General features: G+C 35.5%; 1 protein-coding gene across 1 annotated transcript in view; it reads right to left on the reverse strand.

The window, feature by feature from the left end:
* Positions 1–20,186, reverse strand: part of LOC103085003 (oligophrenin-1-like) — a 141,422-nt gene that overhangs the window by 76,973 nt on the left and 44,263 nt on the right. The window lies entirely within an intron of this gene.

Here is a 20,186-nt window from a genome sequence, read left to right on the forward strand (position 1 = left end):
CTTTACCTTTGCTAATACCATGGCAGAATTTTTCTTATCCCTTGTGAGGCAGCTGACTGAGTTTTTCATCCTTCCAACCCTGTCCCATGTTATTTAACACAAAAATAATAAAACTGTTAACAGATTCTTGCTCAGAAAAAAAAAAAAGACCTAAATGTAAGGCCAGAAACTATCAAACTTAGAGGAAAACATAGGTAGAACACTCCCTGACATAAATCACAGCAAGATCCTTTTTGACCCACCTCCTAGAGAAATGGAAATTAAAACAAAAATAAACAAATGGGACCTAATGAAACTTAAAAGCTTTTGCACAGCAAAGGAAACCATAAACAACACCAAAAGACAACCCTCAGAATGGCGGAAAATATTTGCAAGTGAAGCAACTGACAAAGGATTAATCTCCAAAATTTATAAGCAGCTCATGCAGCTCAGTAACAAAAAACAAACAACCCAATCCAAAAATGGGCAGAAGACCTAAATAGACATTTCTCCAAAGAAGATATACACATTGCCAACAAACACATGAAAGAATGCTCAACATCATTAATCATTAGAGAAATGCAAATCAAAACTACAATGAGATATCCTATCACACCAGTTAGAATGGCCATCATTAAAAATCTAGAAACAATAAATGCTGGAGAGGGTTTGGAGAAAAGGGAACACTCTTGCACTGCTGGTAGGAATGTGAATTGGTACAGCCACTATGGAGAACAGTATGGAGGTTCCTTAAAAAACTACAAATAGAACTACCATATGACCCAGCAATCCCACTACTGGGCATATACCCTGAGAAAACCATAATTCAAAAAGAGTCATGTACCAAAATGTTCATTGCAGCTCTATTTACAATAGCCAAGAGATGGAAACCACCTAAGTGTCCATCATTGGATGAATGGATAAAGAATATGTGGCACATATATACAATGGAATATTGCTCAGCCATAAAAAGAAACGAAATTGAGCTATTTGTAATGAGGTGGATAGACCTAGAGTCTGTCATTCAGAGTGAAGTAAGTCAGAAAGAGAAAGACAAATACCGTATGCTAACACATATATATGGAATTTAAGAAAAAAAATGTCATGAAGAACCTAGGGGTAAGACAGGAATAAAGACACAGACCTACTAGAGAATGTACTTGAGGATATGGGGAGGGGGAAGGGTAAGCTGTGACAAAGCAAGAGAGAGGCATGGACATATATACACTACCAAACGTAAGGTAGATAGCTAGTGGGAAGCAGCCGCATAGCACAGAGATATCAGCTGGGTGCTTTGTGACCACCTGGAGGGGTAGGATAGGGAGAGTGGGAGGGAGGGAGATGCAAGAGGGAAGAGATATGGGAACATATGTTTATGTATAACTGATTCACTTTGTTATAAAGCAGAAACTAACACACCATTGTAAAGCAATTATACTCTAATAAAGATGTAAAAAAATATAAAACAAAGAATAAGTGGGGCAGATTATATGCTTTTAATATGGAGGAAGGGTCCACAAACCAAGGAATGCAGGAGGCTTCTAGAAGATGGAAAGGACTAGGAAAGAGAGATGCAGCACCACCAACAAATTTTATACTTCTGACCTCCAGAACTATTAAGATAATTCATTTGTTTTAAGCCACAGAGTTTGTTCTAATTTGTTACAACAACAATAGGAAATTAATATAAGTTGTGATGCCTGGAAGTAGTGTGCTGCTGTAAGAAATACTTAAAAATTATGGAAGTCAAAACTTAAAAACAATTGTGGAAGTTGCTTTGTAATGGGCTGTGAGAAGATGCTGGAAGAATTTAGAGGAACGTGATAGATACAGCCTTGACTGCTTTGAACAAACTGTTAGTAAAAATGTGCGTATTAACAATTCCGCTAGTGAGGGCTCAGAAGGAAGTGAGGAGCACAGCAGAGAAAACGTATAGTGCCTTAGGGAACACTTAAATCATTATAACAGACTGTTGGTAGAAATATGGATGTTAAAGGTGCTGCTGATGAATACTCAGAAGGAAATAATGAACATGTTATTAGAAACTGGAGAAAAGGGGATCCTTGTTATATAGTGGCAGAAAGTGTATCTGAATTGTGTTATCCAGTTAGGTGGGAAGCAGAACTTGTAAGCAATTAACTTGGTTATTTAGCTGAGATTTCCAAGCAAAGTAGTAAAGGTATTGATTTGTTTCTTCTTGGTGCCTATAATGAAATGTGAGAGGAAAGAGAGAAATTGTTGAAAGAACTGTTAAGCAAAAAGGAACTAGGATTTCTAGTACTATATAATTTAGGAAATTCTCAGCCTATGCAGGTTGCAAAAATTGCTAAAATTAGGAGATTCACTGTCAGGAAGGCATGCTCTGAAGAGAAATCCAAGGGTGTGGCTGGACAGCCTTTTGCCAGTGGTTCATAACGATCAGGAGATCACAGTATTCAGTTATACAGGAGGATCTTTAAAGAGGTTAGGTATGTGACTTATGGATCCCCTTAGCTGTCTCAGTAGAAGCCAGAATTAGAGAGGGGATGGTTAAGGCAATTATTTAGGAATGACTTGTGGAGGATCCTCTTGCCTAATGGAATGAATCTTAGTGATATACCTGGGAGACCCACAAAATTTTGAGGATGTTATACCAATATAAACACTGACAGCTTGGCCTAAAAGGAACAGAGAGAAGAGGAAATAAAAGCAGGCTGTCAGACTCCCACAATTCTACAAGCAGAATACAGGCTGATAAAACTACTCAACTTCAAACACATGCTACTTTTCACAAAAAAGGAAGGATGACTCAGAAGGTGGAGCTGCAAGCCCAAAGGATTGTTTTCTAGATTCACAGGTGAATAGGTAGTAAGGAATTTTACCCTACAATGAATTATAGCAAGAGACTCATCCATACCTAACTTAGCTGATTTAGATGATGAGATTTGGGACTTCTGAGCAGATGATAATTAGATGAGATTTTGGATGTGAATTGATGCTATAATCGGTTGAGACTTTGGGGGAGCTTGAAATAGGATGGATGTACTTTGCATGTGGGATAGATGTAAATCTTTTGGGGTCAGAGAGTGAACTGTGGTAGACAGAATAATGACCCTGAAGATGTCCATGTCCTAATCTCCCAAACCTGTAAACATGTTAAACTACAAGGCAAAAGTACATACAACTTGTCAGTTATTTTGTAGGATTCAGTCAGCTTGGGTTTTTCTTATGTCTTCTCATGATTATATTTAGGTTAAACATTTTTAGGAAGAAGTGATGCTGTACCCCTCTCAGTGCATCATACTAGTGATACAAGATGTTGCTATATCTTATTACTGGTGATGCCAGGCTTTTCCACCGTAAAGATATTATTTTCCCCTTATCATTAATAAATATCTTGTTGTAAGATATTTGAGGCCATGCAGACATCCTGATTTTCGCCATTTTTTCACCCACTAATTTTAGTATTTATCAATGATTCCTGCCTGCAAATTACTGTAGTAATTTTCTATTTTGCTCATTTCTTTTACATTTGTTAATTAAAATCCTACTGTAAGAAAGAGCTATTCCTTCTCCATTGTGTGTGTGCATTTGTTGGTGTACATCAGTCTGGAATCATAGATATTTATTTTATTCTATGGGTTATAATCCAGTAATGTCATTATTTAATTTGTTGCTCAAATGTTCCCATTTTGACCACTGGGATCACTTTCATGTTGGCTCCCACGTTCTTTCATCACATTCTTATAATTTTTTTAGCCCTTCCTTACTTTTTGGCACCATAAGATATTCCAGTTTCACTTTGTATTTTCCCTGTCCCAGCCCTGGAACCAGCTATTTCTCCAAGAAGCACTGGTTATTTTATAGGAGAACTGTATTCAGAAACCAAGGCCTGGGTGCTAAGTGTGCTCATTGTTACTAGAGTGGCACTGCTTCTAGGTATTCTATGGATACACAAACACATCTATATTTACTTCTGTATCTATCTGTATATTTTTAAAATATGAGTTTTAAAAATATTACTGTTTCCATTCCAATCTAATACCACAGTGATCATTTTAGCCTTCCTCCTTTGCTTATTTGTAAAGTTCTTCTTCAATAGCAAGAAATCTAGTTTTCATTATTCAAAATATATTTAATTATTTATTTAATCCTACAATATAAGTATATTAATTTCAGAGTTGCTAACCCATACCCCTGTAAGCAATACATTTACCAAAGAGAGTAGTGTTTGTATAAAGTTCTTTTTCAACTTTAGTCCTAAAATATACAGTAGAAATACTGTTTTCCAAAATTACTTTTGTTAGTTCTTTTCTTCCTATCCTCTTCTATATGGCTATGTTCCTCATTTGTAATACAATTAGGTTCATTTGTTACTCTTTGTATTTCACTTTGGGTTCTTCTGTCAGGTTGATTTTACTTATATATTTATTTAGTTTTGAGAACATGAAACAATACTATGATTCTATAAGTCAGACCTATGCCAAAAATAAAAGTATATTCAAAGAGTTGCTCCTCTCTCATCCCTGCTACACCATTGTCATTATCCCATCCTTACCAATCCATACCTGCCAAACACATATAGGTAACCAATTCATTAGGTTCTGGATTACCTGTCCTGTATATCTTTGTCACAATAAGCAGATCCATTTCTATTTCCTTACATCCCCTTCTTCCTTAGATAAGGGTAGCATAGTATAGATACACTTCTGCTCTCTGCCTTTTTAACTTGAGAGTATACAATAGAAAGCATTCCATATGAGATCTTCATTTAAAAAAATTTATAATATACTTTATTTGACCCAATATATCCAAAACATTATCATTCCCACATGTAATAAATATGAAAATTTTGAGTTGGTTTACACTTTCCAAATTTTTATTTTGAAATAAAATAGATTCACAGGAAATTGCAGAGATAGCACAGAGAGGTTGCACATACCTCTCACCCAGTTTCTCCCGAAAGGGGACATTTTACGTAACTATAGTACAATATCTAAACTAGGAAAATAACATTAGTACAATGTATATAAATAGTGCTATGCCATTTTATCACACGTGTAGGTTCATGTAACCACCACTACAGTCAAGATACTATTCCACCATTCAAATTATCTCTCATGCTACCCCTTTATAGTCATACCCACCATCCTCCACCCCTATCATCACCTAAACACTTGCAACCACTAATCTGTTTTAAAAAAACAGATTAGTGTTTAAAATTACTATTTAAAAATCTCTATAATTTTTTCATTTTGAGAATGTTATATGAATGGAATAAGCAGTATGTAACTTTTTGAGATAGGCTTTTTCACTCAGTATAATAACCATGAGATCCATCCAAGTTGTTGTGTGCATCAATAATTCATTCTTTTTTACTATTGAATAGTATTCCACAATATGAGTTACTGTAATTTGTTAACCATTCACCCATTGAAGGACATCTGGGTTGTATCCAGTTTTTGGCTATTACAAATAAACATGCTATGTACATACCTGTAGAGGTTTTGTGTGAACATGTTCTCATATCTCAGGGATAAATGCCCAGGAGTGTAAATGATAGGTTGTATAATAAGTACATAGTTACATTTTTTTTTTCTTAAGAAACTGCTAAACTTTTCAAGAGTAACTGTATCATTTTATGTTCTTACCAGAATTGTAGGAGAGCTCCAATTTCTGTGTACCCTGGTCAGCATTTGGTGTTATCACTATTTTTTAATTGTTTTAATGGATATGCAGTGATATCTCATTGAGGCGTTAATTTGCATTTCCCTAATGGCCAGTGATCTTGGACATCTTTTCATGTGTTTATTTGTCATACATACATCCTTTTCATGTCTTTTGTTCATTTTATAATTGGATTGTCTGATTTTTTTACTGTTCAGTTTTGAGAGTTCTTTGTATATTCCAGATATGAGTCCTGTATCAGATACATAGTTTGCAAATATTTTCTCCATGTTGGTAGCTTGTTTCTTCATCTTTTTAATAGGGTCATTTACAGAGCAAATGTTTTTAATTTTGATGAAGTTCAATTTATTAATTTACTTCTTTAATGGTTTGTGCTTTGGGTGTAATGTCTAAAAACTGCTCAGTAAGGTTCTTCAGTAGGTCCATCTATTTTCTCTTATGTTATCTTCTAAAAGTTCTATAGTTTACATTTATGTATGATGATTTTAAGTTAATTCTTGTATAAGATGTGAGGTTTAGGTCAATGTTCACTTTTGTTGCCTATAGACATGCAATTTCTCCACCATCAATTGTTGAAAAGATTATCCTTCCTCCCTTGAAATGCTTTTGTGCTTTTATCAAAAGCAATTTGGCCATACTTTGCAAGGCTATTTATAGCCTATTCTCTTCCCTTGATCTATGTGTCTATCCATCTGCCAGTATCACACTGTTTGACTACTGAAGCAATATAGTAAGCATTAATAATATCTCCCCATTTATTCTTCATTTTAAAAATTGTGTTAGCTCTTCTAGTTCTTTTGTGTTTATGTGTGTGTATTATACACACACACACACACACACACACACATATATATACATATGTATGTGTATATATGTATATATATATACCTACGTCAGTATAATCTTGTCCCTATCTACAAAAAATCTTGCTGGGGCTTTGATATTAATTACCTGAAGCTTATATATATATATATATTTGGAAAGAAATTACAATCTTTACTATGTTGAGTTTTCTACTCCATGAGTACAATATGTCTCTTAGTTTATATTTTCTTTGAGTTTTTAAATCAGCATTCTGTAATTTTCAGCATATAAATCCTCTAAATGTTTTATTAGACATATACCTAAGCATTTCAGTTGTTTTGAGAGGTTGTAGATGGTACTGTACTTTTAATTTCATTTTCCATACCGTCATTGCTAGTATAAAAAATGCAACTGATTTTTGAATGTTGGCCTTATATTCTGTAATCTTGATAAACTCCCTTTTTATTTCTGGAAATTTTTATTTTTATACCCGCCTTAGGATTTTCTATGCAGACGAACATGTCATCGGCAAATGGGGAAAGTTATATTTCCTCCTATCGGAACTATATGTGTTTTATTTACCTTTTTTTTTAACTTTCTAAAGTTACTTTATTTTTTGATTAAAGTATATAGTTGATTTATTTATGTTGTGTTAGTTTCAGGCATATATCAAAGTGATTCAGTTTCATATACATATATACATATATATATATATATATATATATACACATGAAGTACTATATACGAAATATATATATATATATATATATATATATATATATATATATATATACTCTTTTCAGATTCATTTTCCTTATAGGTTACTACAAAATATTGAGTATAGTTCTCTGTGCTATACAGTAGGTCCTTGTTATTTATCTTTTTATATATAGTAGTGTGTATATGTTAATCCCAAACTCCTAATTTATCCCTCCCCCACCCTTTCCCGTAAATTCCATTACTATGTTGAATTGCAGTGGCAAGAGCAAGCATTCTTGTGTTATTCTCAATCTTAAAGGAAAGCATTCAGCATTTTGCCATTAAGTATGATGTTAGCTACAGGGTATTTTTTTAAAGATGTTCTTTACCAAACTGAGGTGATTATTCCTTATTCCTAGTTTGTTGAGTTTTGTTTGCTTTTATAAATGTGTGTTGATCTTTTCAAATACTTATTCTGTATAAATTGATATGATTGATATGTTTATGTAATTTTGCTTCTTCAGCCTGTTAATATGGAAAAAATTTTTAACATCTTTATCGTAGTATAATTGCTTTACAATGGTGTGTTAATTTCTGCTTTATAACAAAGTGAATCAGCTATACATATACATATGTTCCCATATCTTTTGCCTCTTGCGTCTCCCTCCCTCTCACCCTCCCTATCCCACCCCTCTAGGTGGTCACAAAGCACTGCTGATCTCCCTGTGCTATGCAGCTGCTTCCCACTAGCTAGCTATTTTACATTTGGTAGTGTATACATGTCCATGTCATTCTCTCACTGATTTTAAAATCAACTGAACCACCTTGCATTCCAGGAATAAATCCCATCTGATTATGGTGTATAGTGTTTTTTTTTTTAATTTTTCTGAATTCTATCCTCAAACTTTTTGTTAGTGATATTTGCACTTATATTTATGAGGGATATTGGTCTATAATTTTCTTTTTTTGTATTAGCTTCTTTGCCTGGTTTTTGTGTCAGGCAAATACTGCCTTCATACAATGTGTTGGGAAGTGTTTTCTCCTATTCTGTTTTCTAGGAGAGATTTTATAAATTGATGTTAATTTTTCTTTAAACACTTGGTATAATTCTCCAGTAAAATTATCTGGGCCTAAACATTTCTTTTTCAGAGAGTATTCAAATATGAATTCAATATCCTTAATAGTTTTAGGGCTATTCAAATGGTCAATTTCATATTGGGTGAGTTTTAGTAGTTTGTACTTTTTAAGGAACTCATCCATTTCATCTAAGTTATCAAATTTATGCACATAGAATTGTTCATATTATTCCCTTATTATCCTTTCCAGATCCACATGATTAGTATGATATCCTCCATTTTGGTAATTTGTGTCTAATCTATTCCTTTGTTTCGTTAGCCTTCTAAAAGATTGTTAATTTTATTGATTTTTGGATATTGGTTCTCTGTAACCAACTCTTTCATTGATTTTCTCTTTTGTCTTTATGGTTTCAATTCCAGGGATTTTTATGTTATCTTCATTATTTATATTTATTATTTCCTTCTTTCTACTTGCTTTGGATTTATATTGCTCTTATTTTTCTAAGTTCCTGAAGTGACATTTTGGTTTATCGACTTCAGACCTTTCCTCTTTTCTAAGGCAAGCATGCAATCCTACGAGTTTCCCTCTCAAACAAACTGATTTAGCTGCTTTCCATAAATTTTGATATATTTATACTGTCACTCAGTTCAATGTAATTTCTTATTTCTCTTGAGACTCCTTACCTACTCACAGATTATTGAGAAGTGTGTTTAATATTTAAGTCTTTGGAGATTTTTCACCTTGCCCTTCTTTTTTTCCAGCTTTATAAGTTATGATTGACATATAACATTGTGTAAGTTTAAGGTGTACAGTGTGCTGATTTGATACACTTGTATACTGCAAATGGTTACCCCCATAGCATTAGCTAGCACCTCCGTCCCATCACATAATTACCATTTCTTTTTTGTGATTAGAACATATAAGATCCACTCTCTTAACAACTTTCCAGTATATAATAAAGTATTATTAGCTATAATCACCATACTGTACACTAGATCCCCAGAACATATTAATCTTATAACAGGAAGTTTGTACCCCTTAACAGTATTTCCCCATTTCCCTTAACTCCCAGTTCCTGGTAATCACCACTCTACTCTCTATTTCTCTGAGTTTGGCTGTTTTAGATTCCACAAATAAGTGATATCATATGGTATTTTTTTTCTCTGTCTTATTTATTTCACTTAGCATAATGCCTTGAAGGTTCACCCAGTTATTGCATAGCAGCAGAATGTCCTTCTTTCTCATGGCTGAATATATGTTATATTTAACCTCACAACTTCTTCATTCACTCATATTATGTAAAATCTCACAACTTCTTTATTCATTCATCTGTGATGGACACTTAGGTTGTTTTTATATCTTGGCTATTGTGAATCATGCTGCAATGAACATGCGGGTGTGGCTATCCCTTCAAAATCAGTTTTATTTACTTTGGATATATACCCAGGAGTGAGATTGATAGATCATATGGTAGTTTTATTTTTAATTTTTTGACAAATTGCCATACTATTTTCCATAGTGGCTGTACCAATTTACACTCCCACTAACAGTGCACAAGGGTTCCCTTTTCTCCACACCTTTGCTAACACTTGTTATCTCTTGTCTTTTTGATAATAGCCATTCTAACTGTTGTGAGGTGATATCTTATAGTAGTTTTGATCTGCATTTCACTGATGATTAGTGATGTTGAATATCTTTTCATGTACCTGTTGGCCAATTGTATATCTTCTTTGGAAAACTGTCTATTCAGTTCCTCTGCCCATTTTTCAATCGGGTTGTTTGTTTTTTTACTAATGAGTTGTATGAGTTCTTTATATATTTTGGTTAGGAACTCCCCTGGTGGTGCAGTAGTTAAGAATCCATCTGCCAATGCAGGGCACAGTGGTTCAATCCGTGGTCTGAGAAGATCCCATATGCCGTGGAGCAACTAAGCCCGTGAGCCACAACTACTGAGCCTGTGCTCTAGAGCCCGTGAGCCACAACTACTGAAGTCTGCATGCCTAGAGCCCGTGCTCCACAACAAGAGAAGCCACCGCAATGAGAAGCCCGCACACTGCAATGAAGTGTAGTTCCCCTTGCCACAACTAGAGAAAGTCTGTGCACAGCAACGAAGAGCCAATGCAGCCAAAAATAAATGAATAAATAAATTTATCAAACAACACAAAAGAAAAAACCCACTGAACTGTACACTTATATATTTTGGTTGTTAACCCCTTACCCAATATATGGTTTGCAAACAATCTCTCCTATTCCATATGTTGCCTTTTCATTTCATTGTCTATTTCTTTTGCTGTGCAGAAGCTTTTTAGTTTGATATAGTTCCACTTATTTTTTCTTTTGTTGCTTATGCTTTTGGTGTCATATACAGGGAATCACTACAAAGATCAATGTCAAAGAGCATTTTCCCTATGTTTTCTTCTAGGAGTTTTACAGTTTCAGATCTCATGTTTAAGTCTTTATTCCATTTTGAGTTAAGTGTAAGATAGGGTTCCAATTTCACTCTTCTGCATGTGGTAATCCAGTTTTTCAGCACCATTTATGGAAGAAACTATCCTATCCCCAATGAGTATTCTTGTCAAATACTAGTTGACTATATGTGCATATGGGTATTTCTGGGCTCTTGATTCAGTTCCATTTGCCTGTGTGTCTATTTTTATGCCAGTAACATAGTTTTGATTACTGTAGCTTTAAAATAGCATAGTTTGAAATCAAATAGTATGATGCCATCAGCTTTGCTCTTCTTTCTCAGGATTGAAAGTGGATCCAGTAATTCCACTCCTGGGTATATATCCAAACAAAACAAAAAACACTAATTTGAAAAGATATACACATCCCAACATTCGTAGCAGAATTATTTACAATAGCCAAGATATGGAAGCAAAATAAGTGTCCATCAACAGAGGAAAGGATAAAGAAGATGTGATATATATACACCTACACACACACACTCAGCCATAAAAGGAATGAAATCTTGCCATTTGCAGCAACACAAATGGACTTGGAAGGTAGTATGCTGAGCGAAATAAGTCAGACAAAGAAAGACAAATACTGTATGCTATCACTTATATGTGGAATCCAAAACATACAACAAACTAGCGAATATAACAAAAGAGGCAGATTCACAGATATAGAGAACAAACTAGTGGTAACCAGTGGGAGAGGGAAGGGGGAGGGAGGTGATTAAGATGTACAAACTATTATGTATAAGTTACAAAGACATATTGTACAACACGGAATATAGCCAAGATTTTATCATAACTATAAATGGAGTATAGCTTTTTATAATTATGAACCACTATATTGTACATCTGTAGCTAATATAATATTGTACATCAACTATACTTCAATACAAAATAAATATAAAAATAATAATAATTAAAAAAAGAAAGTGAAACAGGCTTATTGCTGATATGGAGAAAGTTTTAGTGGTTTAAGTAAAAGATCAAACCAGCCACAAAATTCCCTTTAGCCAAAGCCTAATCCAAAGCAAAGTCCAAACTCTTCAATTCTGAGAAGGCTAAGAGAGGTGAGGAAGCTCTAGAAGAAAGGTTTGAAGCTATAAGAGGTTGGTTTGTGAGGTTTAAGTTAAGGAACTGTTTCCATAACATAAAAGGGCAAGGTGAAACATCAAGTGTCAAGGGCTGATGTAGAAGCTGCAGTGAGTTATCTAGAAGATATAGCTGAGAGAATGAAGGTGGTTACACTAAACAACAGATTTTCAATATACACAAAACAGTCATGTTGGAAGAAGATGCCATCTAGGACTTTCACAGCTAGAGAGGAGAAGTCAATGCCTGGCTTTGAAGCGTCAAAGGACAGTCCAAGTCACTTGTTAGGGGTGAATGCAGCTGGTGACTTTAAGTTGAAGCCAATGTTCATTTATCATTCTGAAAATCCTAGGGCTCTTAAGAATTATGCTAAATCTACTCTCTGTTTACAACATAGTTTACTGAATATTTTAAGCCTACTGTTGAGACCTACTGCTCAGAATAAAAGATTCCATTCAAAATATGACTGCTCATTAACAATGCACCTGGTTACCCAAGAGCTCTGATGGAGATGTATAATGACATTAATGTTTTCGTGCCTGCTAACACAACCTTCATTCTGAAGCCCATGGATTAAAGAGTAACTTCAACTTTCAAGTCTCATGATTTAAGAAATAGATTTCATGAGGCTATAGCTGACATAGATAGGGATTCCTCTGACGGATCCTGGCAAAGTAAATGAAAACCTTCTGGAAAGAATTCACCACTCTAGATGCCATTAAGAACATTTGTGATTCATGAGAAGAGGTCAAAATATCAACATTAACAGGAGTTTGAAAGAAGTTCATTCCAACACTCATGGATGACTTTGAGGGGTTCAACACTTCATTGGAGGAGGAACTGCAGATGTGATAGAAATAGCAAGAGAACTAAAATTAGAACTGGAGTCTGAAGATGTGACTGAATAGCTGCATTCTCATGATAAAACTTTAATGGATGGGAGTTGCTTGTTATGGATGAACAAAGAAAGTAATTTCTGAAGATGGAATCTACTCCTGGTGAAGATGCTGTGAATATTGTTGAAATGACCACAAAGGATTTAGAATATTACAAATAAACTTAGTTGATGAAGCAGTGGCTGGTTTTGAGAGGATTGACTCCAATTTTGAAAGAAGTTCTAAGGTGGATAAAGTGCTATCAAACAGCACTTCATACTACAGAGAAATCTTTTGTGAAAGGAAGAGTCAATTGATGTGGCAAACTCCACTGTTGTCATAATGTTAAGGAATTGCCATAGCCACCCCAATCTTCAGCAACCTACACCCTGATCAGTCATCAGCCATCAACATTGAGGCAAGATCTTCCACTAGCCAAAAGATTACAACTTGCTGAAGGCTCAGATGATGGTTAGTATTTTTTAGCAATAAATAATTTTTAAATTAAGGTACATACATTTTTTTAGACATAATTTTATTGCACACTTGATGGACTACAGTATAGTGTAAACATAACTTACATGCACTGGGAAACAAAGTTTGTGTGACTCACTCTATGGCAATATTCACTTTATTGCAGTGGTCTGTAACTGAACCCACAATACCTCCAAGGAATGCCTATATATATCTGTTAGTTCCATTTGGCCTAAAGTATGGTTCAAGCTCAACATTTCCTGTTTATATTCTGCCTGGATGATATATCCATTGTTGAAAGTGAGGTAAAGTCCTCTACCATTACATTTTTCTCTGTTTCTCTCTTCAGATTTGTCAGTGTTTGCTTAATATATTTAGGTGCTCCACTCTTGGGTGCAAATTTATTCATAATTGTTAAATATTCTTGATGAATTGACTCCCTTATGATTATATAATGACCATCTTTGCCTTTTTTTAAACATTTTTGGTTTAAAGTCTATTTTGTCTGATATAAGTATAAGATACTCATGCTCTCTCTTGGTTTCTATTTGCGTGGAATATCTTTTATCCTCCTTTCACTTTGAGCTTGTGTGTGTCCGTAAAGCTGAAGTGAATCTCCTTTAGTAGGCATATAGTGTGGGGTCTTATTTTTTTTTAATCCATCCAGCCACTCTATGCCTTTTGATTGAAGAATTCTATTATCATTTAGAGTAATTACTGACAGGTAAGGACTCAACTAATGCCATCTGATTGTTTTTTGGCTGTTTTCTAGTTCTATTTTTCTTTCTTCCTTTCTTTGCGGCCCTCCTTTGTAAACTGATGATTTTCCACAGTAGTATGTTTTGATTCCCTTCTCTCTTTTTTTTTTTCATCTTTATTGGAGTACAATTGCTTTACAATGGTGTCTTAGTTTCTGCTTTATAACAAAGTGAATCAGTTATACATATACATACGTTCCCATATCTCTTCCCTCTTGCATCTCCCTCCCTCCCACCCTCTCTATCCCACCACTCTAGGTGGTCACAAAGCACTGAGCTGATCTCCCTGTGATATGTGGCTGTTTCCAACTAGCTAGCTATTTTACGTTTGGTAGTGTATATATGTCCATGCCACTCTCACTTTGTCACAGCTTACCCTTCCCCCTCCCCATATCCCCAAGTCCATTCTCTAGTAGGTCTGTGTCTTTATTCTTGTCTTACCCCCAGGTTCTTCATGACATTCTTTTCTTAAATTCCATATATATGTGTTAGCATATGGTATTTATCTTTCTCTTTCTGACTTACTTCAATCTGTATGACAGACTCTAGGTCCATCCACCTAACTACAAATAACTCAATTTCGTTTCTTTTTATGGCTGAGTAATATTCCATTGTATATATGTGCCACATCTTCTTTATCCATTCATCCGATGATGGACACGTAGGTTGCTTCCATCTGGCTATTGTAAACAGAACTACAATGAACATTTTGGTACATGACTCTTTTTGAATTATGGTTTTCTCAGGGTATATGCCCAGTAGTGGGATTGCTGGGTCATATGGTAGTTCTATTTGTAGTTTTTTAAGGAACCTCCATGCTGTTCTCCATAGTGGCTGTATCAATTCACATTCCCACCAGCAGTGCAAGAGTGTTCCCTTTTCTCCACACCCTCTCCAGCATTTATTGTTTCTAGATTTTCTGATGATGGCCATTTGACTGGAATGAGATGATATCTCATTGTAGTTTTTATTTGCATTTCTCTAATGATTAATGATGGTGAGAATTCTTTCATGTGTTTCTTGGCAATCTGCATATCTTCTTTGGAGAAATGTCTATATATGTCTTCTGACCATTTTTGGATTGGGCTTTTGGTTTTTTTGTTATTGAGCTGCATGTGCTGCTTATAAATTTTGGAGATTAATCCTTTGTCAGTTGCTTCATTTGCAAATATTTTCTGCCATTCTGAGGGTTGTCTTTTGGTCTTGTTTATGGTTTCCTTTGCTGTGAAAAAGCTTTGAAGTTTCATTAGGGCACATTTGTTTATTTTTGTTTTTATTTCCATTTCTCTAGGAGGCGGGTCAAAAAAGGATCTTGCTGGGATTTATATCATAGAGTGTTCTGCCTATGTTTTCCTCTAAGAGATTGATAGTTTCTGGCCTTACATTTAGGTCTTTAATCCATTTTGAGCTTATTTTTGTGTATAGTGTTAGGGAGTGATCTAATCTCATACTTTTACATGTACCTGTCCAGCTTTACGAGCACCATTTATTGAAGAGGCTGTCCTTTCTCCACTGTACATTCCTGCCTCCTTTATCAAAGATAAGGTGACCATATGTGCGTGGGTTTATCTCTGGGCTTTCTATCCTGTTCCATTGATCTACATTTCTGTTTTGGTGCCAGTACCATACTGTTTTGATTACTGTAGCTTTGTAGTATAGTCTGAAGTCAGGGAGCCTGATTGCTCCAGATCCGTATTTCATTCTCAAGATTGCTTTGGCTACTCGGGGTCTTTTGTATTTCCACACAAATTGTGAAATTATTTGTTCTACTTCTGTGAAAAATGCCAGTGGTAGTTTGATAGGGATTGCATTGAATCTGTAGATTGCTTTGGGTAGTAGATTCACTTTCACAATGTTGATTCTTCCAATCCAAGAACATGGTATATCTCTCCATCTATTTGTATCATTTTAATTTCTTTCATCAGTGTCTTATAATATTCTGCATACAGGTCTTTTGTCTTCTTAGGTAGGTTTATTCCTAAATATTTTATTCTTTGTGTTGCAATGGTAAATGATAGTGTTTTCTTGGTTTCAGTTTCAGATTTCTCATCATTAGTGTATAGGAATGCCAGAGATTTCTGTGCATTAATTTTGTATCCTGCTACTTTACCAGATTCATTGATTAGCTCTAGTAGGTTTCTGGTAGCATCTTTAGGAATCTCTATGTATAGTATCATGTCATCTACAAACACTGACAGCTTTACTTCCTCTTTTCCAATTTGGATTCCTTTTATTTCCTTTTCTTCTCTCATTATTGTGGCGAAAATTTCCAAAACTATGTTGAATAAGAGTGGTGAGAGTGTGCAACCTTGTCCTTTTCCTGATCTTAGTGGAAATGCTTTCAGTTTTTCACCATGGAGGATGATGTTGGCTGTGGGTCTGTCATATATGGCCTTTATTATGTTGAGGAAAGTTCCCTCTATGCCTACTTTTGGGAGGGTTTTTATCATAAATGGGTGTTGAATTTTGTCAAAAGCTTTTTCTGCATCTATTGAGATGATCATATGGTTTTTCTCCTTCAATTTGTTAATATGGTGTATCACGTTGATTGATTTGCATATACTGAAAAATCCTTGCATTCCTGGAATAAACCCCACTTGATCATGGTGTATGATCCTTTTAATGTGCTGTTGGATTATGTTTGCTAGTATTTTGCTGAGGATTTTTAAATCTATGTTCATCAGTGATATTGGGCTGTAGTTTTCTTTCTTTCTGAAATACTTGCCTGGTTTTGGCATCAGCGTGATGGTGGCCTCATAGAATGAGTTTGGAAGTGTTCCTCCTTCTGCTATATTTTGGAAAATTTTGAGAAGTATAGGTGTTAGCGCTTCTCAAAATGCTTGATATAATTTGCCTGCGAAGCCATCTGGTCCTGGGCTTTTGTTTGTTGGAAGATTTTTAATCGCAGTTTCAATTTCAATGCTTGTGATTGATCTGTTCATATTTGCTATTTCTTCCTGAATCAGTCTTGGCACGTTGTGCATTTTTAAGAATTTGTCCATTTCTTCTGGGTTGTCCATTTTATTGGCATAGAGTTGCTTGTTGTAATCTCGCATGATCTTTTGTATCTATGCAGTGTCAGTTGTTACTTCTCCTTTTTCATTTCTAATTCTATTGATTTGAGTCTTCTCCCTTTTTTCCTTGATGAGTATGGCTAATGGTTTATCAATTTTGTTTATCTTCTCAAAGAACCAGCTTTTAGTTTTATTGATCTTTGCTATCGTTTCCTTCTTTTTCATTTACTTCTGATCTGATCTTTATGATTTCTTTCCTTCTGCTAACTTTGTGGTGTTTCTGTTCTTTCTCTAATTGCTTTAGGTGCAAGGTTCTGTTGTTTATTCAAGATGTTTCTTGTTTCTTAAGGTAGGATTTTATTGCTATAAACTTCCCTCTTAGAACTGCTTTTGCTACATCCCATAGATTTTGAGTCGTTGTGTCTCCATTGTCATTTGTTTCTAGATGTCTTTTGATTTCCTCTTTGATTTCTTCAGTGATCACTTCGTTATTAAGTACTGTATTGTTTAGCCTCCATGTATTTTTATATTTTACAGATCTTTTCCTGTAATTGATACCTAGTCTCATAATGTGGTGGTGGAAAAGATACTTGATACAATTTCAATTTTGTTAAATTTAACAAGGCTTGATTTGTGACCCAAGATATGATCTATCCTGGAGAATGTTCCATGAGCACTTGAGAAAAATGTGTATCCTGCTGTTTTGGGATGGAATGTCCTATAAATTTCAATTAAGTCCATCTTGCTTAATGTATCATTTAAAGCTTGTGTTTCCTTATGTATTTTCATTTTGGATGATCTGTCCTTCATGAAAGTGGGGTGTTAAAATCCCCTACTATGAATTCGTTACTGCCGATTTCCCGTTTTGTGGCCATTAGTATTTGCCTTATATACTGAGGTGCTCCTATGTTGGGCGCATAAATATTTACAGTTGTTATATCTTCTTCTTGGATCAATCCCTTGATCATTATGTAGTGTCCTTTTTTGTTTCTTGTAATAGTCTGTATTTTAAAGTCTATTTTTTCTGATATGAAAACTGCTACTGCAGCTTTCTTTTGGTTTCCATTTGCATGGAATATATTCTTCCATCCCCTCACTCTCAGTCTGTATGTGTCCCTAGGTCTGAAGTGGGTCTCTTGTAGATGGCATATATATGGGTCTTGTTTTTGTATCCATTCAGCCAGTCTCTGTCTTTTGGTGGAAACATTTAATCCGTTACATTTAAGGTATTATCGATATGTATGTTCCTATTCCTATTTTCTTAATTGTTTTGGGTTCGTTTTTGTAGGTCTTTCCTTCTCTTGTGTTTCTTGCCTAGAGAAGTTCCCTTAGCATTTGTTGTTAAGCTGGTTTGGTGGTGCTAAACTCTCTCAGCTTTTGCTTGTCTGTAAAGGTTTTAATTTTTCCATCTAATCTGAATCGGATTCTTGCTGGGTAGAGTAATCTTGATTGTAGATTTTCCTCCTTCTCACTTTAAATATGTCCTGCCACTCCCTTCTGGCTTGCAGAGTTTTTGCAGAAAGATCAGCTGTTAACCTTATGGGGATTCCCTTGTGTGTTATTTGTTGTTTTTCTCTTGCTGCTTTTAATATGTTTTCTTTGTATTTAATTTTTGACAGTTTCATTAATATTTGTCTTAGTGTGTTTCTCCTTGGATTTATCCTGTACGGAACTCTCTGTGCTTCCTGGATTTGATTAACTATTTCCTTTCCCATATTAGGGAAGTTTTCAACTATAATCTCTTCAAATATTTTCTCAGTCCCTGTCTTTCACTCTTCTTCTTCTGAGACCTGTATAATTCGATGTCTTTTCATTTAATTTTGTCCCAGAGGTCTCTGAGACTGTCCTCAGTTATTTTCATTCTTTTTCCTTTATTCGGCTCTGCAGTAGTTATTTCCACTATTTTATCTTCCAGGTCACTTATCCGTTCTTCTGCCTCAGTTATTCTGCTATTGATCCCTTCTAGAGTATTTTTCACTTCATTTATTGTGTTGTTCTTCGTTGCTTGTTTCATCTTTAGTTCTTCTATTTCCTTGTTTAATGTTTCTTGCATTTCTCTATTCTATTTCTAAGATTTTGGATCATCTTTACTATCATTATTCTGAATTATTTTTCAGGTAGACTGCCTATTTTCTCTTCATTTGTTAGGTCTGGTGCGTTTTTATCTTGCTCCTTTATCTGCTGTGTGTTTTTCTGTCTTCTCATTTTGCTTATCTTACTGTGCTTGGGGTCTCCTTTTTGCAGGCTGCAGGTTCATAGTTCCCATTGTTTTTCGTGTCTGTCACCAGTGGCTAAAGTTGGTTCAGTTGGTTGTGTAGGCTTCCTGGTGGAGGGGACTAGTGCCTGTGTTCTGGTGGATGAGGCTGGATCTTGTTTCTCTGGTGCACAGGTCCATGTCTGGTGGTGTGTTGTGGGGTGTCTGTGGCCTTATTATGACGTTAGGCAGCCTCTCTGCTAATGGGTGGTATTGTGTTCCTGTCTTGCTAGTTGTTTGACATAGGGTGTCCATCACTGTAGCTTGCTGGTCGTTGAGTGAAGCTGGGTGTTGGTGTTGAGATGGAGATCTCTGGGAGATTTTCACCATTTGATATTATGTGGAGCTGGGAGCTCTCTTGTGGACCAGTGTCCTGAAGTTGGCTCTCCCCCCTCAGAGGCACAGTACTGACTCCTGGCTGCAGCACCAAGAGCCTTTCATTCACATTGCTCAGAATAAAAGGGAGAAAAAGTAGAAAGAAAGAAAGAGAGAGGATAAAATAAAGATAAAATAAAATAAAATAATTAAAATAAAAAAATATTATTAAGAAAATAATTTTTTTAAGTAAAAAAAAAATCGTACAGACAGAACCCTAGGACAAATGGTGAAAGCAAAGCTGTATAGACAAAATCTGACACAGAAGCATACACATACACACTCACAAAAAGAGGAAAAGGGGATAAAATAATATATCTTTCACTCAAAGTCCACCTCCTCAATTTGGGATGATTCGCTGTCTATTCAGGTATTCCGCCTATGCAGGGTACATCAAGTTGATTGTGGAGCTTTAATCTGCTGCTCCTGTGGCTGCATGGAAAAATTTCCCTTTCTCTTCTTTCTTCAGACAGCTCCCATGGCTCAGCTTTGGATTTGGCCCTGCCTCTGCATATAGTTCGCCTGAGGGCATCTGTTCTTCGCTCAGACAGGACGGGGTTAAAGAAGCAGCTGCTTCTGGGGCTCTGGCTCACTCAGGCTGTGGGGAGGGAGTGGCACAGAGTGCAGGGCGAGCCTGCAGCAGCAGAGGCCGGCGGGACATT

Source organism: Lipotes vexillifer, unplaced genomic scaffold (assembly GCF_000442215.2).
Source record: "Lipotes vexillifer unplaced genomic scaffold, Lipotes_vexillifer_v1.1 scaffold348, whole genome shotgun sequence".
Lineage (NCBI taxonomy): Eukaryota > Metazoa > Chordata > Mammalia > Artiodactyla > Lipotidae > Lipotes > Lipotes vexillifer.